At 41.3% G+C, this 26,289-nt stretch overlaps 1 long non-coding RNA gene across 1 annotated transcript in view; it reads left to right on the plus strand.

Moving 5' to 3' along the window:
• Nucleotides 1-26,289, plus strand: part of LOC125329790 — a 93,871-nt gene that overhangs the window by 42,038 nt on the left and 25,544 nt on the right. The window lies entirely within an intron of this gene.

The following is a 26,289-nucleotide window of genomic DNA, read 5'->3' on the forward strand; positions in this document are numbered from 1 at the left end:
CCTGCTTTGTATCATATTCCTTTTTTTTTTGTGGCTCAAGAATGCATTTTTGGCATATTGTACACAAACAAATGCTGTTCTGGGTGGAAGCCTATCTGGTAGTTGAAGCAATGAATTGTGGCTCAGTGAGTGATTGAGTCAGCTCCGGATTCCTGGTTGAGTGTTTTCTATTGATTTATTGTGTGGCCACAGACAACCAGCTCATATCTTTCTGTCTGCTCTATTCCCTCTGTTATTACTTTTGTGTGGGGATAATTACACCACACAACCCCTTTTGCCTGTCCCTTATTAAAAAGACTCTTTTAGATCAGGTGAGAGGCTTGTAGGGAGTTTCCATGACCTAGGGCTGGCTCTCCCCTGGCCTGGGCAGGGTTTCTCTAGTGCAGGTGCTGTGGCAGACTGTGGCAGGGGATGCTCTGCAAGGTTGGGAGCAGGGTGTTCATTGTAAGCCAGGAGTGTGATCCATCCCTGAGTCCTCACTGAGAATTTTGGGCATGCCCTGGCTGCAGGTTACTCCATCCACATTGGGAGGGCAACAAACTTTACAGACACATACTTAAACCATGCTTCTGGAATTGTCCAAAGTGACCTGGCTCTCTTGGAAAGCTGGTGTGGCTGTGTGTGCTTTCGGCTCTCTGTCTGGTTTTACATCTGGTTTTCTGTGCCTCTGTTGGTGTCCCAGTTTTATGCAGCTTCCTCTGGGATCACTCTGCAAGTTATCCCAAATGCCACTGAACAGAAAGGCATGTGAATGTCCCATGGGGCCTCATGAATATTAATATCATCACGAATTTATTGGAAAACTCCTGAATTTCACTACAGTTCTAAGGGAAACTGTGCCCAGTTTTGAGCTTGTATAGACCAAGAAATGTTTCTGTATTCTGTTCAGTCTCAATTTAATGCAAAACACAGTGCAGAGCATGCCCAGAAACACATCATGGTACATAGAAAATGCTGCATTGTAAAAAAAAGGCATTTCTGGAGGCCATATTCTCCCCAGATCAATTGATTAAAGGTTTTAGATTTGGATTTATGTGTTTTTTGAGTTCTGTGTAGATTCTATGTGAATTTAGATTTTGTGAGTCCCATTTTGAAGTTGTCCAAAGCCCAGCTCTCCAGCTAGATGAAGTTGATGCTTAAAAGTAAAACTCAATCACAGATTTTTGGTGCTGTTCTGAAAGGTTCAGACTGCACAACTTCTCTTAAAGAATTTCCTCTTCTTTCTGCTTAATGTTACTCATTTTAGCTCACATTTAACTAAAACCTTTGTAAATGTGTTAAGCTCATATTATCTCATTAATAATAAATGCTTAATGTCAGAACACATCCCATACCACTGAGGGACTGTATCACTGATATCTCTCTGTTCCAGACCACTAAACACTACTGCTGTAAGTGATAAGCAGAAAGCAAATTTCATGGAAAGGTCATCAAATGCAATTATAATACATTATGCATGATGTGACAATCCACTAGTGCCATAAAATCCCAATTGTATCTCAGTCTTGTCACCCTCAATATTCAAAAATCTTCAATTAGGTGGGAAAAAATCATGAGTGATTTAAAACCTCTGAGATTTTTAGAAAAATCTGTATGTTGAGCTCTCTTACTTTGCCTCATTTTCTGAACTTATTGCATGTGTTTCACATTGCTGAGTTTCCTGCCTGTGACCAGTGTCAAAGCTTACTTTTATAAAGAAGGTTATAAATGGAAGTTGCTTGAGTTATTCTCGAGGCAATCTCTTGATCACAGAAAGGTGAGAGTATCACAAGGGTTCTGGTGGGCAGTGTTTGATAATGGATCATCATAATCACATAATCAGCACAGAATACCTCTCTGCACTCTGCATTTTTAAAGAACGAAGGGTGTTGGAGAGAGCAGCAGAGTTGAGGCTGTTCCTTGCAGATATCCAAGAAAGGGGAGGAGAAAGTTCAGGAATCCTCAGTCTCCCTTTTGTTCTCCTTGTCTCCAGCTGGTCAGGACGAGGGGCCTTTTTCACCAGCTCTCTCTTAGCTGGGGAAACTCTTGCAGGCAGTGGGGATGTGTCTCCTCCCTGGACAGAAGCCAGCTCATCACCAGAGCTTCTGCTCCAAACAGGGGTCAGAAAGGTGACTCCCACTTTTAACAGTGGTTGAAACGAGGCCCTGATTATACCTTTCCAAACTCCTGATTATATCTCTGTCTCTAAAAACAGGCAAATAAAGCTAATTTCCACTACAGCTAGTGAACAAATCCATCTCCAGAAGTTTGGCATCCAGCTTAGAAGTGTCCACAGGGAAACACAAGGGTGAAAAGAGTGAGCTGAACATCCACATAGAACTTCTTCCCTCTGGTCTGTGCTACCCACCCACCCGTCCCTCTCACCAAATAAGTCTTCACCAAAACGGAACAAAATGAAAAGCCCTCACCATGATATACACAAAAACAGCACTTGTGATAGAAGCCCAAGAGTGATACGCGGGACAAAAGCAAAATGCTCATCAGAATGAGTCCTGTGTGGACTGTGTGAGTTGAAAACATTAAAAGCTAATCCCTAAAAATCCGGTCACTTGCAGCAGTTAATGACCTGCTAGTCTGCGAACCATCAGGAGAGGAAGCCAGCAGCAGTTAACACTTTGAGAGCTCGCTTGTTGCTAACAATGGTAATGAACCATATCTTGGACTTGTTATCCTACGTGGTGTAGGAGAAACACAGTAAGTGCCTCAGAATGACAGTGAATAATTGAAATATTAAGGCAGAGAGGTGAGAAGAATTTATAGATGTGATCCAGGAATGGAAGTGGAACTTTACAAATACAGGGTACAAGGAGAAAGCACCAGTGTGACCCAGAGTGTGTTTAAAGCTGGGGACAGGACATTTCCCTCCTGCAGTGAGCACGCAGGGAGAGAAGGAAGAAGGAAAGGGGATGTAAATGAGTGCTGGCAGTCACTTTATGGGCTTACTCTTTGCTCGTTCTTCTGGCTGTCAGACCAAAAGATCTTACAAAAACCCGGGTGCCTCAGAACGTTCAGAATTTCCCAGGGAAAACCGGTCAGGAAAATTCACATTCCTCTACTTCTTGACTAACAGGAACCTCCACAGGTTACTTCCCCAAAAGAGAGAGGTGTGCAGGAATTCCGTGTGCCTAGTACTGTACCGAAGACTGCTCTCTAGACAGCTCTTTCCTTTACAGAACTATTCATTCAGAGCTATTAATTTTCTGCTTTCAGCCTCAATTTTTTTTTTTTTTTTTTTTTTTTTTTTTTTTTTAATTTTACCTCATGGAAGCAGCCATGGGATGCAAGGGCAGAATCAAAAGATACCTTTGGGGTGTCTCTGGCTGCCTGTGAAGTTTCAAGGACATTTGTCTACAGTTTTTTGGTGTTCTTTATGTAGTGACCTGACCTTTCGCTGCTCAATATTTGTAAGAGTGCAAACTGAATGCTTTCACATATTTTAAAAATAGGCTTCTCTAATGACTAAAGTAGGACCTTGAATGCCCTTGATTAATGGTATAGATGGTTGTTTTGTGCCTGGGACACTTTTCTTTCTCCTTCTGTCAGATACCAATTCCATGTGAGATCAATTCTATGAACTGGCATATGGGCAGGGACAGCAGAGGCAAGGGGGATCCAGTCTGGAGTTGGGATGGAGTCAAATCTGGGTTCATATAAGTTTCTTCTATACCAAAGCTTCAGAAATTAGGAGTGGTGATTTATGAGCTTTTGACAAATTTCCATCTGTTCTCATTCCATGTAGTTTTTTTTCCCCTTCGGAGTTCAAAGGCTGTCTGCTGCAGAGCTGCACTGCCCTGGTGATATATGGCTGTCTCTGAGGCTGTCAGAGTTCTAATTTTAACGCTGACAGAGCTCTGTGCCTTAATTCAAGAACCACCCGAAGATCTCCAGCAAGCAGGAAACCTCCTCTGCTCAAACCCAGCCAGCCCAGCAGCGTCTGAACCCTCATTTGTGCAAATAAACCTAGCAACCTTCAGAAAGAGTTGAACTAGGAATGTTGTTGGGGATTGGAGGGAAATTGGTGATGATGTAATTTTGCATCATTTCTTTCCTGACTCCTACATTCAGCTGCAAAAGTTATTTCTTTTTATTTTTTCTTTTTATTTTTACTATGTGTATCTAGCAGCATTTAGAAAAGAACAAATCATGACTTTTTTTCCCCCAACTTTGCATTTTTGAGCTTTGTGTAAATACAAATTCCTCAACTTTTCACTCTTTTATTGTGGAAAGTTACAAATTCAGTCATGGAAAAAAAGGAACAGTATTGAGGAACTTGTTGCACATTTATTGGCTCAACATTCATTAGAGTAGGGATTACATAACTCACACACAACACACACAAAGAAGTAATAGATGCTAAAAATCCAATAACAGGACATATTATTCGACTAATCATATTAACACTACGTTCAGTTCCTCCCTCAATCACAAATACACAATCCTCAGTGTGGCAATAAGAGGCCAATATAGGAAAAATTCATCATATTTTGTCATTACCCTCAGTTTCACACCTCTCCAACTTTAAAAAAGCCCACCGTGTATTCTAATATTCCTGGCAAGAAATCCATGTGCATCATTCTGTTAATCCTGCAAACATATTAAAATCGGCTTTCAGATTTTCTCAATATTTTCAAGGAAGAGCCTTTGTCATGGCAACTGCCTTCTTTTCAAAACAAAAATGTACATCAGATATTCACCCAATTTACTAATAGTTGTTTTTAAAGTGAGACTTAAATTCTTTATAGATAAAGCAGGTAAAAGGGAAATAAAGAAAAAAATTAATGAAAATGCTAGATAAATTAACATTATTTCTCTCTTCTCTTCCTTCTTCTCTGCCCTCCAGCCTCAAGATGAATTTTTCTTGACCCCTGCACAGGAAAAACCACTACCAAATTGTTGAACAAGAGATTTTTTTCCAAGTTTTGGCCAAATTTTACTGGTCTTCAGTCTCACAGGATGGCCAGCTAAAACATCCACTCCCTCTGTGTTTCTGATGCAAGTTGTTCGTGGTGTGTTCCCTTTTGGGTGCAAAACACAGAAATTACTTCAAACCCATTGCCCTGCTTCCCAAGAAGATTGGATCCTGCTGCCAAGGGATGAATGAAACTGGGAAAATAACATTAGAAGGGTAGAAAAAGAGCCAATCACGAGGTTCAAGAAGTAACAATTTGCAGTTAAACTGAATTGCTCAGAGGGAGGGCAGTGATGGGGAAGCAGAGCTTTTTGTGAGATAAGTCCCATCAGACAGGAGATAGAGGAGTACTTTGAACTTGGGCTGGATGTAAAATGCATGAGGGCTACCAGGACTGACCTTTTTTTGAATTATGATGATCCTAACAGGGAGAGTTAAGTGAAAACTGATGGAGGGAAAGCGGGGCTGCAGTTAACTGGAAAAAGAGAGCATTTGGCTGTTTGAAGCCATATGTAAAAGCAGAAAACTTCAGTGGACATCCACAAATAATGAGAGGCATAATTTATTCAAGAAACTATCCTTCCAGTTGACAGCTACAAGCATAGTACCATGGTCCTTCTCTCCCTAAGTAGTCCCTTACCTAGATTTTCTCCTTACTTCTTGCTGTGGCACAAAAATCCTTTCAATCTCAGCTCCTTTGTAATGTCAGGGCTTCAGGCAGCCATTAGAAAAATTCATAAGAAAAACAATTAACTCCCTTTCAGTCTATTTATACTCTATTTTCATGGCTTCACATTTCATTTCCAGAAAGTTGCAACGGAATTTACTGCTATGGTCCCAAGTGCTACTGGCAATGTTATTACTATATTTATTATGATAGCAGTATTTAATCATGATATACGTAATAGTATCAAAGAGTCTCAGTTATAATCCCTTTATTATAAAAACCTTATGAGCAAACCCAGCTTTAATTATTGAAGAATAATACTGGGAGCAACAGTTGCTTTGAAGGGCAACACAGAGGCCAAAGGTAAGAAAAAGGCCAGTGAGGTTCCTAAAAGGTTCTAAACAGTAACTGACATTATTTTGCATTTTAACACTTGTTTGTTTTCTGAAACAGCAGGAGTCAGCCTTAAATCGAAGGCTGCTTTTTAATTGCCTGTTAAACTGTGCAGATTTTTGCCAACACGGCTCCAATTGTTTCATAGGATCGTATTCTGACCATCTGAAACTCTTTGACTGGTCAGGGCCCGTTGATTGTCTCTTTTATGCGCTGCAAACAAAGTGCTCTGCTGCTAAGCTGGGCAGAATTAGGCACAAGCTGTACAGGATTCCAGAATTAGTTCCACTGCATGACATATGTGTTCAGAAATGGAGCAGCACAGCGTGCAGCAACACGCAAAGGGATTTCCAGGAAACTCAGAAAAGGCTGGAGAAGGTTTGGATTGCAGTCACTGCATCCACGGTTCTCCCCGTTTCTGCCCCACAGAAGAGCTTTTGTGGAACCGTTTTTATGTACAGCCTGTCACTTTCAGTACATCTAAATAATTTATAAAGCTCTAGGAGGTAATCTCTGACCAGGCTGAGCCATTAGAGCGATCATAATATTATGTAGCAGGTCAGGTTCCCATATTGTAAAGGGAGCCCTGATTTGTCAGGCTGTGGCACAGAGTTTGGACCCCAGGCCCAGTCTTTGTGAACTTCAAGTGTGCTGTAATTTATGACTTGCCTGGTGCAGCTAATGCAGGTTTTCTCTATTTTGAATCATGGATATTTGACTAACGAGCCAGGCTTGTGCCCATCTGCCCTTGTGCTTGTGGATATTGACTTCCCTATCCTTGCAAGTGCTCAAGGAATTTTATTGGGAAAAGGCAAATGTCAAAAGTGTAAAGCTACTTTAATAAAACTGGCTGAGATCAGGTTTCCTTGCTGGCTGCCTGCCACTGAAAATCCCTTTGTTAGCTTTTAAAAATTTCCTGTGACAAAAAGAGCCTTTTTCATTTCTTTCTATCAGATCAAGCAAGTTTAATTAAAATGTGAAGAATTTGACTAAAAATGTCATAGCACAGAAATCTTGGGGGTACCTTCCTTTTGAACCTGCCTGATTTTGTGGTTTACATTATTTTAAGGGCAGTTCTAAACCTCCTTGATGTAGAAAGCATGAAAGAACAAGAAAAATTCATTAATTATATTACCAAATTTTAGTGATTTTATCCATCCATTTTCCAGGGGGAGTTGATGAAATTTTCATGAAAAACAGGGATCATGAGCTGCTGTGGGGATTTAAAAAAAAAAAAAAAAGGGGAAGAAAATACATGTTAAATGTGAACACAATGAAACAATTAAAGCAAATGAAAGCATTTCTGTGCAGCTGGAACCCAGGATTGATATACTGTGCACTGGACTGAGAGTTGTAGGAAATACTCGTTGTCCCTACAGCTGCTTTGCTTGGCAATATTGCAGATAGCATAAGGAGCTAGCGAGATCAAACACAGCATCCAAGTAAAAATTCCAGTATTTGACTAGAAAAAATAGTAGTTACAGGTTTGGACATCCACTGTTTAAAGTGCCCTGGGTTACTATGACATGTAAAGCACTCAGCATGAAAAAATACTTTCTGCCAAAACAATTAGACTCCATTAAAGTGGAGTATTTTAAAATGCTTGGCATGTCTTAATATTTTGGGCATGAAAAGAGACGTGGTCAGGATAGTAAATACAATTTTGGTGTCATGTACCTATTAGAAATGTAATGAAATGTTAACAGAGCGGTGAAGTACAGGTTAAATTTCACAACACAGCCACCTTACTTACAGCAACAAGAGAGTGTGTCTGGTGTCACTGAGTGCAGAGCCTTGAAGGGCAGGTTGTAAAAAACCCAAGAGGTTTTGACATTGGTTTTCTTAGTCCACACCCTGCATTTCCCTGTTCTGTTGGTGAGTGTTTGTTCAAAAAAAGAGGACGACTGTCAGATAAAACTTGTTCTGGCATCCCTGGCTTCTTGATAGTGGCTCACCTGCTCTTGTTTGGGAGCAGCTGGGCCGTTCTCAGGAGCTCTGTGAATAAATGAGCAGTGAAAGCGATGCCTGGTCCCAGCGCTGTCATTGTGTCACCCGGCAAAAGGCCCCGGGGAGAGATAAGGGGCTTTACAAACAGCACCTCACAAAGCAGGAGATAGAGACAAGCATCACACAAGCCAGCAGTGGACTCATTCCAAACATTCTTTTTATCCTCTAATCACCCTTATTTGATTCTCTTTGTTCTCCCACCTCCTCTAGAGAAACGATGCCCGTGTGGTCCTTTCCAAATGTTCGGGTTCGATAGAAGATTTTGCCAGAGCCAATAAAAAGAAGCGGCAGTAGCTGTGTCAAAATCCGATTGTTTTTTAAAAACACAAAAGGAGAATTAGCATGGCCTAGCCTTGGGCCAGATCCGCTAATTTTCTGCAGTATGGTGTCATTACACATTTCAGGAGGCTCTCAGAAGCTGATAGGAACCATCTGAGCTGCAGAGTTACAAAAGCATTCCAGGGTCTCTGATGAAAGGAATTAGCAGGGAGGCCCCCGGAGAGGTGGGGAGCCCAAGTGGTGTGGGAGGCTGGGACAGGGGTGGAGGCTAAAAGATGCGAGAGAGCCAGGTGGAGGTGGGCACTGAGAGGGTGTGTGAGACCCAAAAGGTGTCGGAAGCTCAGGCAGAGGTGGAGGATGTAAATATGTGGGATGTGCAGGTAGAGGTAGATTCCCAAAAGGTGAGGTAGGACTAGAATTTGTGGGACTAAAGGAGAGTCAGACCAACCAATTGTGAGTTCCCAGCTATTAATAAATACATTTAGTCCTATTTTTAAGCCTCTCCAAACACTGCTTAGTTTCTGCATGTTTTGAAATGAAGTTATCTCAGAAACATAACTCTGGTTCCAAAACTGCTCTGAGCTCTGGAAACAGCCTGAGAAACAGGAACTACATGTACATCATGTTTCCCTCACACTGGATTGTAACATGGAATAGGTGAGCTATGGCAAAACTTAGAACTGGGTCAAAATACATATTTCTTTGGCTCAAATTTAATTTCAAGACCAACGGCTTATAACAACTCCTGGGCATCTTTAGCTGTCAGCTCATCTCTTTGGGAGATTGTTCTACTCTCCTTGTGTTTTGTGGAATTTATGCAAAGGAAGCACTACCTTTAGTGAATGAGAGGCTGAAAACATATGTCCAAGAATGCCATTCTTCATCTTAGAGATATAAAACCTAAAAACAGATATGTAGAGTTCAGAAAGGATATTACAGCTACATTTTCAACATTTTAATTCACAGGACTAGTTTTTACAAAAAACCACTTCTATTCTTTTTTTAAAGGTGAAATTCATAAAAGTAGGCTAGGTGGAGGATATTTTTTTCCCTGCTGCAATCTGGAAAGGGTAGAAAACTATGTGCAAAAAGTACTGTGCATTTAATTTTAGCTAAGTGTGGGCAAGCTTCGCCATGTCAGTTAAAACTAAGAATAAAATACCCTGTGTGTATTCAGCCCTTAACCCTCAAGAATCTCAGAGCACTTGAAACACACCAAAAAACTCTTCACCCCATGTAGTCACAGTGCTGCTCAGAGCCACAATGGAGCTGTTGTTCAGCTGCATGAAGAAATACCAGAGGAGGGTAGGAAGTTAAGAATAATACAGTATATTCAAATATAACTTTTAGGAGTATTTAGGTAGGCTGAATGCAGCTACCTGGAATTTGGCCACAAGACCCAGCTTAACAGCCCTGCTCTTGTCAAAAGCAGAATAAGATCTTTAATTTTTCCATTCCATTTCCATTAATCACCAGAAGTGGTCATGAGGTTTTCCACCCCAGCCAACAGTCAGGCTTTCCAACAGCAATACATTTCCAGGGCACCACATCAATGCTGCTTCAGAGTGCCTCCTACTGAATCATGAACCCAATTTCCTTCACTTCATGATTTCCCATCTGAAAATTGACCAGCTATCCTGACCATCCAGATGATGACCTGAGGGTCTGAGAGCCTGTGTTTTTATTGAGAGGACTTTAGCCCATCTTTAGGAAATCTCTTGGGCAGGTTTAGCTTTGCTGGCAGGCTAAGTTTAGTATAAAACAGAAATTGCCCTAATCTATAGTAATTTGCTATTTAAAACACGAAGGAAATTTAGATAATAAAGATATAAGAAAGCGTTGAAAATTATAGAGTGATTTTTTTTAGTCAAATTACTCTAGGTTCTTGACGGTTTTTGCTGGTTTCTGAATCCAATTAGTGCCTATATAAAAAGAAAAAAAAAGTCAAAGCAAAACGATACAATCCTCTAATTACAGAGCCAAAGATAACAGTGTACAGTATACAGAGACAGGAAGGAGAAAACTGATGATATGTGGCCTGATAGGGAAGGGGAGTTCTGTAGCTGAAGGCACAAGGAATTATTGACAGTAAGATTTTGCTGTGAAATTCAGCCTATGTAAATAACATCCTTGCCAGATGCTGCAGTTAATTAAGACAGCTTTAACAATTCTATTTCATTTTTTTCTTTCCAATTAGAGGACAGTATTTACACTTCTGGCCAGAGACACTGAGGCTCTATAACATTCAGAGTAATTGCCAGTGCCTGATTGAAGGGATGTTCCTAATTGGACAAGTTCTGTACTTTAGGTTAAGACTTATCTATTGTGTCTTGCATTTGTTCCAGTCACAGGACATTATGGTCACTGTGTTTCCTGGCAGGACTGGAAGCTGTTTCAGTGTCAGCTCTTCAGGCTGATTTACCTTACAGCAATACACAAAACTGAAATACCCTATTTTCAAACACATGCTTTGCATTTAAACTAAAAGCAAATACTGTGAGAACTTTGGAAATGTAAGGGGTTTTTGCAGGTAAAGGTTAATTTTTATACATTTATAGTATTTTTGGCTTGCAGAGAGGTTTTCTATTTTATCTTCAGTAATTCTGAATGGTTTTACTGTTGGTCTTTGGATGACTTCGAAAGGAAAAGTTAGAAATGTAATATTTAATATCTGGAAGAGACTTATTCAGATGTCTCTCTTCTCTGTCTGTATTTATATTTTAAGAGTGTCTTAACATCTACCATAAGAACAGGTCTTTGTTCACTAGCTACTGCACACATCCAAATGCAGGAAGACTTTAACAACCTCAGAATTTTAGAACTCAGCCAAGGCTGGCAAAATTCTTTCTGCCTTTTGCTGAGCTCTGGTGTTTGAACACAGTGACCTGTGCTGAGCCACAAGATTTTTTTGTGTCCTGTGGACAAGGGGGTGATCAAAATCCTGGGAGCTGATAGTGGGAGCGAAAGCGGGACACAAAAATTCATAAGGAGCCTCAAACCTGAGTCTGCCCAAGTTTTCCACACTTGGAAAGAACTTTGAAAACCTTCCCAGAGGAGCCCCTGGTCACGAGGGGATGCAGTGCTTACTGGGACACTCAGCTTCTTAAGCTGGTTTTTTTTCTGAGTATCTCAGAAAGTATAGTAATAATTTACTTTTTAATGAGTTAAGAACTCATCTCTTGGATTTATAGATGCTTTTGATGGTGTTCACTTTGATAGGTATTAACCTCCAACATCCCAGAATTCTCGAGTTTAGGATATGAGAAATCCAAGGCAAATATTAACAGGGATGGGTAAACCTACCTGTCATCTTCTCATTTCTGAAGGCACTTCAATAGTAAAATCTATTGGTAAATGGTACAAGTGATGAAAATTTCTAAGGCAAAATCCACATAATTTCATTCTGTAAATAGAATATTAAATGAGAAACATTAATATCACTTTTTCTGGAAACTTTCTATTAAAAAAAAAAAGAAAATTTTAATTTACTAAGGATGGGCAGAATTGAGGCCATTTAACCACTGGAGAAAATGACGGCTCACCTTCCCATCACATGGTCTCTTTCCATAGTTTGCCCAAATCCCCTGTATTTGTGCACAGATGAACAGATTCACTCTGATGAAGGTTATTCCTGCACGTATTTAAACAATTAAGACCAACATTTTCGGTTTAGGGTGCCAGGAGCACCTCAGCAGATCCTGTGAGGGCTCAGCTCACCTCCTCAGGGCCTGGCATTTCTGAAGATTAAACATTCATGCTGGAAATGGATTATGAACAACTGTGGCTGGGAAGTTCAAAAAAGTGTGCATGAAATTTTGTTTCTAGTTTGCACCTCTTTGTGGCTCTTGGTCTCTTTGCCATCTGCCTCTGCCTCTTGCAGGTCAGTGGAAATGTTTTTGCTGACCTTTGTGGGCACACTCGAGTTACCCACCATGCGATCATGTAAATACATCTAAAATCACTCTGCTTCATCTAATGTTGTTTCAAAATAATTTCCAGTCCATTAAGTTTGGGCTGCAAGGTCTTCTTTAAAGAGCCACTTTGATGTTGATGAGTCACACTGCTCAAGCTTTCCTCTCTGCCATTGCACTTCCTTAAGGCATAACCTCAGTGACTTTTGCACCAAGAGGCGAAGGGCTCTGTGACAGGATCTGGCCTTGTGTAAACACCCTCAAGAGCCACTTCCCTCAAGCCAAATACTGAAGCCCACTTAAAAAAGGCTTTTAAGAGACGTTTTCCATTTGATGTAGCTCCACGCAAGTATTTAGTAACAGCTAAGTGTAATCCAAGCTTAGACAAAGTGTTTAGGGAGAGCTGTGGGTCCTGTGTGGTAAGCTCATGTCCCTTTAGCTATCCTGGTGTGTGTTATTGACTGGTAAAGGTATTGCTGAGACCAGCGCCTGCCTCTGCTCCTGCTACACCTTCCCAGCAGGAGGGCACATGGAGCAGCTTAATCCTGACAAGGGGAAAGAGGGGTGGCAAGTGCTTGCCCTGTTTGCAGCTGTGCTATTGGAGATGGTCAGGCAGAGACTTGTGCTGATTTTATGGGCACCTCTCCATCCCAGCTCAGTGGGAAACAGGTTAACTTTAAACTGTGTGTGACTTTACACCTGCCTGCTCCACTACAGAGCAGAGCAGAATTTAGGAGAAGCCTTAAGCAGCTGTCAGGGCCGTGGCCTGTCAGAGATCTATCAATTACACCAAGATGTGGCAGCAGTGTTTGCTGTCTCCCAGCTGAGACACACATCTGCCTGCATCCTAATTTGGGCAGGGCTGCAGTGAGCTGGGAGGCTGCACTGGGCACGTGCCAGTGCTCATGCTTGGATCACACACTCCATGGATGGACCTGGGACTGTTGCTGTGCCCCTACCTGCGGGATCAGGCCCTGTGTGTTATCCTTGTGCAACCTTGACATTTTACCAGCCTGAGAGTTTGGGAGCAGTCAGGTATGGCAAAGCTTCGCTTCCTCCTGTGAAGAGAGCAAGACGGAAGTTGCAACCATTTGAAATTCAGCAAAGGGGTAATTCACAACACTTCCACAAGGTTGGGGGGAAAAGATCCCACAGAAATGGCATAAAAGGGGGAACATGCTCAAGGACACTCTTCATCAAACCACTCTGTTGCCTTTCTCACACTGAAATTAACTTGGACTCATGCACTCTGAGCTGACACGTGCCTCTTATAAAATCATCTGTTTTGTCATGGGTGTTATAACTCTCTTTTCTCTGTTTCAAGGATAGCAGTGGGACGAAATCAAAACCTTGCAGAAATGTGTTTTCCTGCTTTGCTGTTATTCTCAGAAGTCACTGTCTTTGTTCTGTTGTGTCTAATTCAAAATAACAGGTTGATCCCTTCACAAGCATCGACCTGTTTTGTAACATGAAAAGGAGTCAGTGCTATCAGCTATCTCCCACATTATCCTGCAGCAAGCTGTTCTCCAAGGGTAGCCAGCTTGAGCGGCTCACGTTCTTGTCCACGAAAGAGAATCACTCTTCATTCCACTGTCTCTATGCCAAGACGTGGCTTCCAGTGAGGTAATTGTTTTGACAGTTTGGGGAAAAAAAAAAAAAAGAAGCCAAAAAACCATTAAAAAGTAAACAGTCATACGTTTCTGCTGGCTGGGGCATTTGTAAAAGGAAGATGAAATGTATTCAAAGCTTAAAACTTCAAGACACTACTGAATATTCTGGTTTTATAAGGATGCAACGTGTTACAAACCTGGCATTATTAGCTGATGATGTAAATTCCATGACTGTTTCATAGCTGCTGTTTTTAACTGCTGTGCTGTTTGGGTGTTTGAATATCCATCTATGCACTAATTCTATGTTTAAGGGAAATAAAATAATTTCAAACCTTGATAATTGTTAGCTCCTTCTTTGACACAGAGCTGGCAAAGAGAAAATATTGCTTTTCTTGGAGATCTGCAGACTTTTAAAACTGAATCCAAGGTCCTGCCTATATTGGGCTGTTTGTGTGGCTGTGTGAGACATTTGCAGTGAACCCTGAACCAGCTCAGACTTAGCCTGGGCCCAGTGCTTGCTGCTGAGTGTCAGCCTGGGCTGGCAGAGTCCCTGCACACAGGCTGGGGCTTGTATCCAGCTTTATGCAGTGGCTTTTTGCTCTTGATTTAATGCCTAACAAGTTCTCTGTATCCTCAGTGCTCAGTAGTATTCTGCAGGATTGGAAGCTTTGCCATTTTCAAGGCAAAATGTACTTTCCTGCACATTATCCAAGAAAAACATTGTTAAAGCCAGACAGACAGGGGGAAAGAAGGTATCCTTAACAATTTCTTCATTGATGAAGAGCTCCAGAGGCAGATATGTGGGAATATACACACACTTACAAGAGGCATATATGCTATTTTCAATAGCAGATCTCATCTATCTACAGAGGCTTCTGGAGTTTCACATCAAGTGCAAGAAATGTGGTGAGTGAGATGCCAAAAAAGACAAAGTGTTTAAGACCAGATGAGCTCAGATTTTCATTTCTCCAGTTCCCCGTGCCTGGAAGACAGCTTGTTTTAGGAGCAAAACTATCCTGGCTGATCATTAGTGCAGCTCCCTTGATTTTAATAAGCAAGGTGATCTTAAATAGTTCTATAAAATTCCTGATACCATCTACTGCATCTGCCAGTGCTGAAGTTTTTTGAGTTTACTCCCAGGTTCTCCACAACTTCAGGTTTTATCACATGTCTTCTCAAACCTCTACCTGGTAACACCAACGGTGCAGAGTTCATGTAAATTTTATCTCCATCTTATCTTCAGGCTGTTTGAATATGCATTGCTGCATTTATTCCCATTATGGGAATCTAGGGCTGGGGAGCGTGGTGGATGTTTTGGGAGCACAAGATTTGCTGGGTTCCTGGCAGGCACTTTCATCTCTCCAGGCTTGAAGTTGTCTTGGTTCTTTGGGGCTCTGCCTCTGCTTGTTCCTTGTCCTAGACAAGGTGGGGTCTGGATCACATTACACGCACCAAAAGCTGACTTCTGCTTGCCTTGGGCTTATGGAGCTGTGAACTGCTGGTATTTGGGGTTTCTGTGGGTGACTGGGGTCTGCCTGCCTGTTCCTGGAGGTCTGGCTGCTCTGGGATGGGTTTCAGTGCCTGTTGGAATAAGTGCTGCCCAGGCCAGGGCCCAGCACCATCATGATGCTGCTGGAAGCAGTGGCTGCTCTGGGAATTCTAGAGGCATTTCCAGCTGGGTCTTTGCCTCAGGCAGATTTAGCTCCCAGCCCTACTGTACAAATTAAACTTTTGGGGTCTTTTGATTGCAGGAGTCTAAGCTGGTGGTGTAACCTGAAACCACCAGCTAAATGAATTCATCTTGCCCCCAGTCTCCCAAGGGAAAGCTCTCGGTCAGAGAATTGTGACATGGAAAGAAGAGGATCAACCTCTGGACAGCATGCACTCTGCTCTTTGGAGACGTCCCAGGGCTCTCAGCTCCACATACCTCAAAATAATGGACTTTTGTCCTCTTTGTGTGTCCTCCACATGTGAGGCTTTTCTGCCAAGCTTTCTTGTTCCCCAAATCTCCATTTCTCTCTGTAGCTAATGCATGGTCAGGCTTGATTCTTTAGCTTTAAGGCACAGGTAACCTCATTTTTTCTCCACATCTCTACCCAAGTTACTCCTACTCCTCTCTAAATGGGGCCACACCCCTTAGCGGTGATTCTCATGATAAAAGTACTGATATTTTCAGAAGGAATTGTGCAAGATATACTGGTAAAGGTAGGACAAGTAGCTGCCACTTTTTCTAAGGATTCCCAGGAGTGATTGCACTTGCTCCAGGAAAGGCCTGTGCCCACTCTCCTGCTGACTCTGCCAAGAACAGGTGTATCTTTCCAAGGAAGAAAGTTATTGGAGGCACTGAGAGAGGAACAAGAGGACCCAAAGTGTTTGTCTTTCCTCTATCATGTCACCTATGGTTTCACACCCCTCTGCATGGATTTCAGTGTGAATGCTCTGGCAGAGCCAATAAAAGAGCAAAGCAGGAATTAACATGAGGGATCAAACATGCTGGACCAGGCCCCTGCAGGCTTTGTGGCACTGCAAGGTACCAACCCAGTGCTGCCAATACAAACTGTGCTTCTCATACCTTTTAGTATTTCAGTTTGGAAGGCTCTTTTTAAGAGTGCATTGACTGCAAAGCTTTGGTGCAGGTGGTGGTAAACAACAGAGGGCTTTTTGTAAATGGTGTTGTCTTGAGGAACACTGGGCTCTAACAGGAAGTGTCTGTCTCAGCCACAGGTTTGGAAGAGCCCAGAAAGGAGGTTCCCCTGGATGCTGGGTGTGCCGCTCACCTAGACATGCCTCAGTCACCACTAAATCTGGAAGACTTGAGCCCAAGTTATGTAAAATATGTCTGGGCTCCGGCCTCAGACACTGGAACACTGTCTTGCTGGCAGTCTTGCAAGCACCTCATGAGCTGCAGAAGTGTGGGGAGCAAACAGACTGGAATGTTCTCAGCCCACAGGGAAAGCTCAGGGTCTGGCTGCACAGCCCTGACTCCAAACCCAGGGTTCTCTTCCAGTGGATACCCACGAACAGGCAAGTTTTTTGAGTCATGACTCAACTAATAAAAGGATGGTGCTGGCTGTGCTCAGATATAAAACTTCACGTCCACTACAGCTGCTTGTGGTCATTAAAAGACCCTGCAAACACATTTTGCAAGAGTTTGGGTGTCAGTCCCTGCGTTCTCATCAGAATCTCAAGTGCCTTGGCCTAAATGACTGCTGCATTTTCAGCTGGGTACGTTATTTTTTACTCTGCTCTTTGCAAACACAGTGCTGCAGTTAATGAGGGCTGTGTAAGCACCCCCTGGATCAACATGTACTAGTGCTGGGTGAGCTCATCCTCTGAAGTGCAAGATGTCAGTGAGATGTAATGTAAGGAGCTCTTATTTTTTACATCCACTCTCTGCCATTTCAAAGAATCAGAATGCCCGCTGCAATAACAATGCTACATCTTCCCTTCACTTAGCACCTTTAAAGCAGCACACTTTACTTTAGAAAGCCATAAAACACCAGGCTTAGCACAGCCGTAGCCTGGCATGGTTTATTTTCTTCTCTTAGATTTCAGATAGAACCAATGCAGCACATGTAAAACAAGAAAGGTTAAAATAAACAATCAGATTTATTTTACTCGCTTTTAAAAATATTTAAAGACTTTTGTGGATTTATAACTGTGGCAGTAACAGTTTCTGCCTTATGTCATGAGGGGGAAAGTTATGGCTTTGTTTGAAACTGCACAAGAAACATCATTGCAAGAGATACATGAGTCAGGCATTGCCATTAGTCAGTGCTCATTCACTGAAACCTGCCTCTGAATTCATCTAGGCCAAGAAGTCTAAAGAGTGGCACATTTCAAAAGTAATTATGTGATTTAGGGGAGGATTTTTCCACTATTTTTTTTGTGGGATGTGTCTTTCAAAATGATTAGTGACATTTTGGTGGGCATTAACCTCCTAAAATGTCAGAAATTTCTAAAAGGCTACAAGCCCAGTGGTTCTCCAATACTTCTCTGATAAGCAGCTTTGGGAACCATCTCCCTTTTTCTTTAGGATTCTAGACCTGCTTTGGGAAAAATCAGTCTCAGATTCTGTTTTTCACAACTATGACCCCAACTTTTATCTTCAGAATTTACTGTGATTCGTACCCTTTTCACTTCATAGCAGCACGGGTCAAGATAAAAAGGGAAATAATCAAAGAGAAGCAGAATCTCAGCTTGCGTTGGTGAAACTTTATCCTGTTTATTAACTCTGCTCTGAGAGCCACAGTATATTGTGCTTGGATCTTGTAACACTCCATTTTAGAAAATAATAGTCAAAGTGGTGTTTTAACCAGAGTATGAGGGTTTTAATATAAAATGTGCCTTTCCTTTAAATTGATTGCAAATGTACTTTCCAAATATTTTACTTCGTAAAAAAGAACTCTTGGAGGCATTCCAGTGCCTGGTATTTTCCAGCTAGCTAAAAGAAGATAATTCCCCTTTCAAGCACGCCTTGAAAGGCTTTGCAAATCCTGGCTGGATGGTCTGGAGGGATGGGCTGTAGGAAAGAGTGTGAGCGGATCCACACAGGTCGCACCCTGGTGGGAAGGGTGAGGATCCCATGGGAAGGGTGAGGAGAGGACCTTGGGCTGGCTGCAGGGAACACACACATGTGATGAGGATACACAGTGTGAACAGCACTGGTTACAGCTGCACAGGCTGGGGCTCATCCCATCCCATGGAATCCCGTGGAAAACTGCAGATAATAATAGCAATAATAATGGCAACAACAGAGAACTCGAATTTTTTTTTACCCCTATGACACAACCCATCCCAGACCATAATATATCTGCAGGATCCACTGACCCCAGGGGTTGTTGGTACAAATGAACTCTTTTTGTGGCACAGCCATTTCACGAGGTGAACTGCAAGATGCGTTTTTTTCATGCTAAATTATTTTAATCTAAGTGGAAAATGGGGGATAGTAATCCACTAAAATAATTTTCTGTAGCACCTGCTTTTGACTAAATCTCTCTAATGGTGTTGAAAGAAGCCAATTTCTCCATCCTGAAATATTCAGCAAAGCCTTCATCAAACAGATGGGTGAATATGGGCATGATTTCCATCTTCATTAAATTAATGTCAGGTTTTTGAAAAATCAGTCCTTTAATAATGTATAAATATTTCCTTCTTGAAGTAACTGCCTGATTTTCCCTACAAGGACTGGTTTCTACTTTTTGTAATAAGACCAGCTCCTGATGGAAGAGCTGCCAGTGCATGTATACTTGCAGATGTGTTCTTCGATAAAACTTAATTAGCCATTTTAGTAATTTTCTACTTAATGTGTTTTTAACATTCTTCAGAGCTTGAAGTGAGATATATCTGGGTTAGAGAAAACAAGGCAGCTATCCATAACTTTGCCTTGATTAGTATTTAAAGTTAAGCTAAATGCAATGCAGAACATAATTTTCCCAAATCAGCCTATTCTTAGTGCTGCAAAAAGAATGTTATCCCTTATTTTTCACTCTATCATCTCTAGATATGTGTTTATTTATAAAATATATTATTAAGGTTCTAGTTTTAAAACAAGTTTTTATGTCTGTCTTTAGGACAATTTTTAAGTCACTTAAAATGGTGGAGTTTTTTAATGAGATCGGCATTCTGAAACAGACACATCAACAAAAAAACTCTTTCTTGTGACTTCACTTAGAGGCTGAAGCGTGGTACCACCACTTACAGGCAGTCAAGAAAAGCAATTTTCTCTCTGACTGCCCGGTTCTACAACTATGCACAAGCCTCAGCCAGAGGCTGCTTCCAGCAGAAATTGTGTAAAAGGTGAAGAGTTGTCAATAGCAAGGACTCTGCACAGGGCAGAAATTTCACACACTCACTCTCTCAGGAGGCAGGATAGCATCTTTTTGGTGCTGGGAGAAATGCAAGAGAAGAGGATGAAAGCAAATGGAAAAACCCCAAATAAGCACTGGAACCGTTAGACCCGTGCTGGGGCTGCTGCCTTGCCCCTCCACCAGGTAATTGTGCTTCATTAAGGCTCTCCAGTTAACACTTGCTTGTGGTTTGCGCAGAAGAAAATAGTGTCTGATTGCAAACACAAGATATGAATTCTCATGCAGGTTCTGCATTTGCTTTGGGTGTGGGTGGAGAGGTTTATAAAACAAATTCTTTTGTAGCAAAGAATGTACTCTTAAAATCCTGCATTAGAGGCAGAGCCCAAGCCTATGGTTTTGCATTGTTTGGAGAGTTCCCTGCCCATTTTGCCAACGAACAGGGAAAGGCTTCATCAGTGGGGATGGTAGTGTCACTGGTAGAGCACAGAGAGCAGTTCTGAGGGTCTCTTGCAAACACTGGAGGTGGTGGCTTAGATACATGGGCTGGCATTCCTCTGACCTCTCTGACCCCCTTCACTTGATGGAGGTGAAAAAGCTAATGAGTCTGAGAGGCTCTTCCTGCTGAGTGAGTTGGTCATTCCCCACCAGGCAGATGCTTTCAGCTGGGATCTGCCTGCCATCCCACTGCCCAACTCTGCCAGCTTCCCCAGCACACAGAGCTATTTGCTTCATAAAGTTAGATTTATTAAAGTACATCTTAGGACTATCAAATCAGTCATCTAGGACATTTCTTCTCTAGTTAGTTAAGTTGTTTTTATGTCCTAAGGCTGCACTGGTAGTACCTACCTCACTAAAACTCTTAAAAGAACTCATTTTAAGAGGGATGACAGAAAGAGCAGAGATTACATCTGCTGCACTTCTTACTTCTTCACAATAACAGTCTTGCTACACTCCATGCCCTTCACCCCTCTGTGTCACCAGGAGCCAGGGCCCAGATAAAAAAAACCAAACCAAACATGTACTGCTTTTGAACTTACAAGGGGAATCACTGATTTCTATTTTTCTCTGTTTGTGATTGATACTGTCACCAAAATTCCCTGAAATAGCCTCAGGGGCAGCAGCAATCTCTTGGGGAGGCAGTTGTGTCTTTGGAGCCCCAGGGTGGTGTTGGTGATCCGCTCTCCAAACCAGATCAGACTCATCTTCTAGTGCCTACCCTTGAGCTGGAAAGAGCTCCTGAAGAAATTAAAATGTTCTCAACGAGAGCAGTGGTAGGTGGGAATAGTTAATGATTGCTTAGACTTATACTGTAAAAACTTTAGTCGTTTTTTTGCCATGAGATATTCAAATAGGTCTCTTTTTCCTTTCTCCAAATGATAAATGAGACCAATCTACAGGTTCACAGCTGCAGGGTCTGTTCTGGTGCAGATATTCCTGCAAAGCCTCCGGTAGCCACCTCAATAGGAGCAGCATGTGCATATCAAAGACAATAAAACCTTTAAACTCTGCCATAATTTGCTTTTCCCCTCATTATGCACACATACACACCATCAGTACTACTGGAAATTGCTTCTGTTATTGAAACAAGGGAACTTTCTGTATATGTAATTATAAATAGGAACGTGGAAAAAAAATCTCATTCCAGGGAAAATATAGGGATTTTGAATAGGAAATAACTACCAAATCTCTTCTGATGTAACCTGTAGTATTCATAACACACTTATCAAAATAGTAAATAGGGTTTTGTATAAATGAAAATATTTTGAATTGAATTTTTTTAGGTTTTCTTAAAAGATGTTGTGTTTGAGGAGAATCTCCCCATATAAAAATGGCCTGTTTCTCAGCATGTTTTATATCTTTTCAGATATCCACATGAACATTTTCTTTTGTCATTTCAGCTCTTAGGTAGTAATATAAAGTTACAGAAATACTCTGTAATAAGTCACATTTGTTGGACAAACAAGAGCTTATTGGACGAGTTATGTAAGTTTTCAATAGCTGTTTGACTAAAACTAGGATGTTCCAAAATGGCAAATCCTCATTGGAGACAAAAGTAAACAAGTAATAGTGTTTATCAGTATCAGCCTATTGTAATATTATAAGTGATGAATTTCACAAATAGCTGGAAAAATCTTTAAACACAGCCTTGTGATATATTTCATACACAGAGAAACATTCTGTTCATTTATAGGAAATGTAAAAATATACAAAAGAAAGAATATAATAACAGGTGATATATTTGCCATTTTAACTCTGTAAAATTAACTTTTCAGTGCAAAATTATGGGTGTTATTGTTGGAATCAAGGGTCATGGTAGGATAATACAAGCAGGAAAAATTCTTTCGACTGGAAGTATCATCTGTCTACACAGAATATTCTATGATTCTGATTCTGAAAAAATACACTTTATATCCATTTTTGTCTTTTGCTCTGGTCTGATCTCTTGTCATGCTGTCCTGGTTTACAAAACCAGGCAGTTTTCTTCCCATTGGAAATACTGTGAGGGTTTCTCACTGCAGACTTGAGACATTTTGCACAGCTTTCTTAGCAAAGGAGATGGGAAATGTGGAATCCCATTCACAAATTATGATAAATTGCAGGCTAGTGTATTCATTTTTTTAAAATCAATTTTAGTGTTTGTGTTGGTTTGTTGTTTTTTGGTTGATGTTTGTTTGTCATTTTTTGTTTTCTTTTTTTTGTATAAGCACTCTTTAAGCTACCTCCTCGTCATCTTGAATGCCATTATCTGCCGTGTATTTTCAGTTCTTCTGGAACAATACAACAGACTCAGTCAGGTTCTGATTATGTGTGTCTGAGATATTTCCCAAGAAAAAATTTTCTGGAGGATAAAAAAAGAATGACCACTGAGGCAAAAAGTGCCTTTTCTTCCTTGTGTCCTTTCACTGTTGGAAGCTGCACTTCAGCAGAACAGGCTGAGGCAGGTGCTTGAATCTATTCCTGTTGAACATCACACATGTTTAAACCTTAGTGGAACTGAAGTTAATCTCCTTGCTCTAATACATCTTATAAATAGAAGCTTGTTTACACAAAGAGGGCATTTAATTAGAGTCAGAAGAAAATCAGCAGAAAAAAAGACAATATCAGGGATGTGAGCAAGCTTATCAGAGTGGTAGCAGGGTTGCTTACCCACCACTTTTGTCACAGGCTCTGCAGAGCAGTAGATAAAGCACAAAAAATCTGCCCTGTAAAGGAACTCATAATTGAATCAGACCGCACTGTGTAATACCTGGGACAAAGGTTTTATTTTTAGGAGAAATACGGCACCTTCAGGTATTTTGGGAAACCATCAGTGTGCCCTGTTACCACTTCCCTTGTGTTGGTTTCTGGTCATTCTGACTAAAGTCTGAGTGCATCTGGAGGAAGAACTAGTCCCATATCCACAGTGAGTTTGGTTTCAGCATCACTCAAACACATTTTGCTTGCACGTGTCCCTGATTACCTCCATCATGTTGGCACATGTCCTTTATTTCTCCTTTCCTTCCCCCAAGCTTAGGCTGAACAGTGCAAGATGGATCACCAATAAAATGGTATTTTAGGAAAGAATATGAGAAGCAAACCCAAAGTCACTGGATAAAGAGAACAGATTCTGCCTTCTGACGAGGCCAATATGGAACTGGTTTCTTTCTAGCAGGTAATCTGATGAGGAATGTCACAAAATGTTTGGTAACACATCAGAAAACATCCTCTGGAAAGAAAACACACTACTGAGTGGTGCTGCACCCAGGTATTCAGGGCAGAACAAGGTTTTTGAGCACATTTCAGTAACCTGGAAGGTGATCTTTAATGAGTTGATGATAGGGCACTCATACACATCCTCATCCATTTCACTCGCACTGCAGAGAAGGCAAGGACAGCTGCTGGAACATATCTGCACCATTTGGGGTTGAGGAAGGGTTATTGAGTAAAAATGTGCACAAATTTGAGGGGGTGGATCTGTGTTTTTATCTGAGCAATTCAAAACAGCAGTGGAAGCTGTTTGTTTAACACTGGCATAAGAAATATCCCTCCCCCACCCCCCCACCCCCCCATACACACAGACATTTATAAATTGTAACACAATTGCCTTTGTTTTGAAAGGAATTATTTTCTTATTCATGGCTTGTTTGAATTTACTTCCTTGTAAATTATTTTTGGCAGTGCTGGGTGCAGTGTAGTAAGGGAAACCATGTATGTAAACCAGGAAAACCATGTGATTGTGGACAAACAATGCCCTCCATTGTAAGTTATTTGTTTTCCTCACTGTTACTAAACCCTTTGTAACTACAATGGGCATTGTGATCTGAGAGCAGTTTGGTGCCAGTGGTGCATTTTAATAGCTTGCCTCTACCACAAAACAGCTTTAAGGCTGTCAAACAGGAGGGCTGAAGGTTTTCCTTACCTGGAAATCCTTGGATAGACCAACTTGGAACTTGAAGAAAAGAGGGGCTATCAGTGGTGGGAGGGGCTGATAAAGCTCATGGCACATCTCTGATCTCTGCTCTTACTGAAGCTGTCATTGCCAACATAAATTACAATTTCTGGGGACTGTTCTAAGTTCTGCTGGAATGGTGGGAGTGTGTTTATAGCATCACATTGGTTTGGCTCTTTCTTCCCACTGTGCTTTTCTCGGCTGCCAGGCCTTAATTATGGAAAAATATTTGGGTTGCTACCACTGCAATGAAATGTGTTCACGTGGATTGACTAAGAAGTGATACTGTTTCAAATCAGATTTTAGTGTTTGCTATGGATTTCTAAAGGGTTTTATTACCTGGGCAAGAGCAAATGCCCAATTTCAATAGTAAAGTGACTTTCTCTGGACTCAGGAACTACAGACAATGTTTGGACCTTTCACTCCAGAGAGGATCCTGGTGGGTCCCTTCCAGCTCAGAGTATTCTGTGACTCTGTGAACATGAAATGCCTCATCCACAGACACACTGAGAAATAAATCTTTATTTATAATGTGTGTATTTATAGAGTGTGATACACAGAGAGGTGAGCATTTCTGTGCAGATGTGTATCTTGCTGGCTCTCACCTCTCCTATTATCTCTAAATATAATTTTAAAAGGAAATAGATCTTGAAAGGGGCAAGAGGCTCTAGCAAAGGATTTAAACTCTTTTTCTTCCTCTGAAAGGACTCAGTCATAGCTCTTATTTAAACTAAGAAATGCCTCTGAGGAGAATTTCAAACTCTCTTTCCAAACACCACTGAGCCAAGAATTGTTATTATCTGAATTTAATTCAAATCATATGAACCTTCACAGCTTTTGCCACACTAAAGATTTTTTTTCCTTTTCAATCTGTCAATACATTCATCAAGTTGTGGGCAGACCCCACTCACATAAAGGAGTAGTTTTGTGAACTCAATAGCTTACAGGGTTTTCCAGGTTCCACACACATTTATGTTTTATTTTCTTTAAACAGACACCCTAAACAGTCCCATAGCTGCATAGTAGCAGAATTCACCATGTAATTTACTTTGTGTGAGTCATAATGAGAGGAAAAAAGAAATCAGAACTTTGAAGAATTATCCTTAAATTGCTTAAAGCCCTTCTCATTCCCTGTCTCCTGCCCAGTCCAAGGGCTGGTTTTCCTGGATGAACACAGGATGTTACTTGCAGCCCTGAGTCCTCATTCTGGCTTGGATACTCTCTGGGGACAATTCTCTTCAGTTTTCCAGCATTTTGCAAAGGGATAATAATTATAGTTACCCACCCACTTCACTGCAGCCCTTTCAAGCTGAATCAATGTCTTCTCAATGCCTGGAGCATGTAAAATGCTATATAAAAAAGTGAAATAATATTACTTCTCAACCATACAGCCAGAATTTACACTACTTGGAGGAAAGAGGATGGGGGGATAATTACAGACTGGGCTTTTAAAACGAGGTGCTCAGGAAGGGCACAGTCAGCAGAACAGCAGCCACATCCAGGGTCTCCAAAGACCTCTGTGTTTATGGGCACTCCATGGTTAGAGGTGCTGGAAATTTCCCAGACCTGTTCACTCCACCTCTGCAAGTATGCAGAATATTTTCAATAAGTACTAGTTGCATGGAAAGTATGTTTAAAATGCTTTCTCATCACACTGCATATCCACAGGCTATTCCATGGATTTTCCTATTTCTCCACCCCACAAGGCCCTGGCTGTCTCTGCTTTGCTTCCAGGGCTTTGGCACTGCAGCTGGGTGTTATTCCAGCACTTTGTTGTGCCCACTGCCCTTTTCTTACTTCATTTCCAGTGCTCCTGTGAGCCCTGTTCCTCCTGATTGTTGTCACATGTCCTGCTCTGGATCCATACCCTCTCATTAATTCCCAGTTTAGGATGTTTACACTGCTGGTCCAGCAGAGACAGGGTTATCCAGCTCCTAGGAAACAGCTATTATTTATCCCTCTGGATACTGCCTGTATTGCCATATTCCAGAACAATTTCAGTTCGTGTTATATTTCACTGAGTGGATGTTTCAAGAAAAAATAATTTAAAAATTAATGTTGCATCATAGCAACACCCACAGCAACACAACAACATACACAGGACTTGTATGTACCAGAGAGCTGCAAAACATGTACAAATTGCAATATATTGACTGTAAGGGTAACTCAATGCAAAAAAAACCAACCCTATAAATGGACCAAAACAAAACATTGGAACTGAATTTGAACAGACTTCAGAGAAGCTCAGATCAGAGCAGGCTGCTCAACCTCTCC

The sequence above is a fragment of the Corvus hawaiiensis genome, chromosome 8, assembly GCF_020740725.1.
Source record: "Corvus hawaiiensis isolate bCorHaw1 chromosome 8, bCorHaw1.pri.cur, whole genome shotgun sequence".
Lineage (NCBI taxonomy): Eukaryota > Metazoa > Chordata > Aves > Passeriformes > Corvidae > Corvus > Corvus hawaiiensis.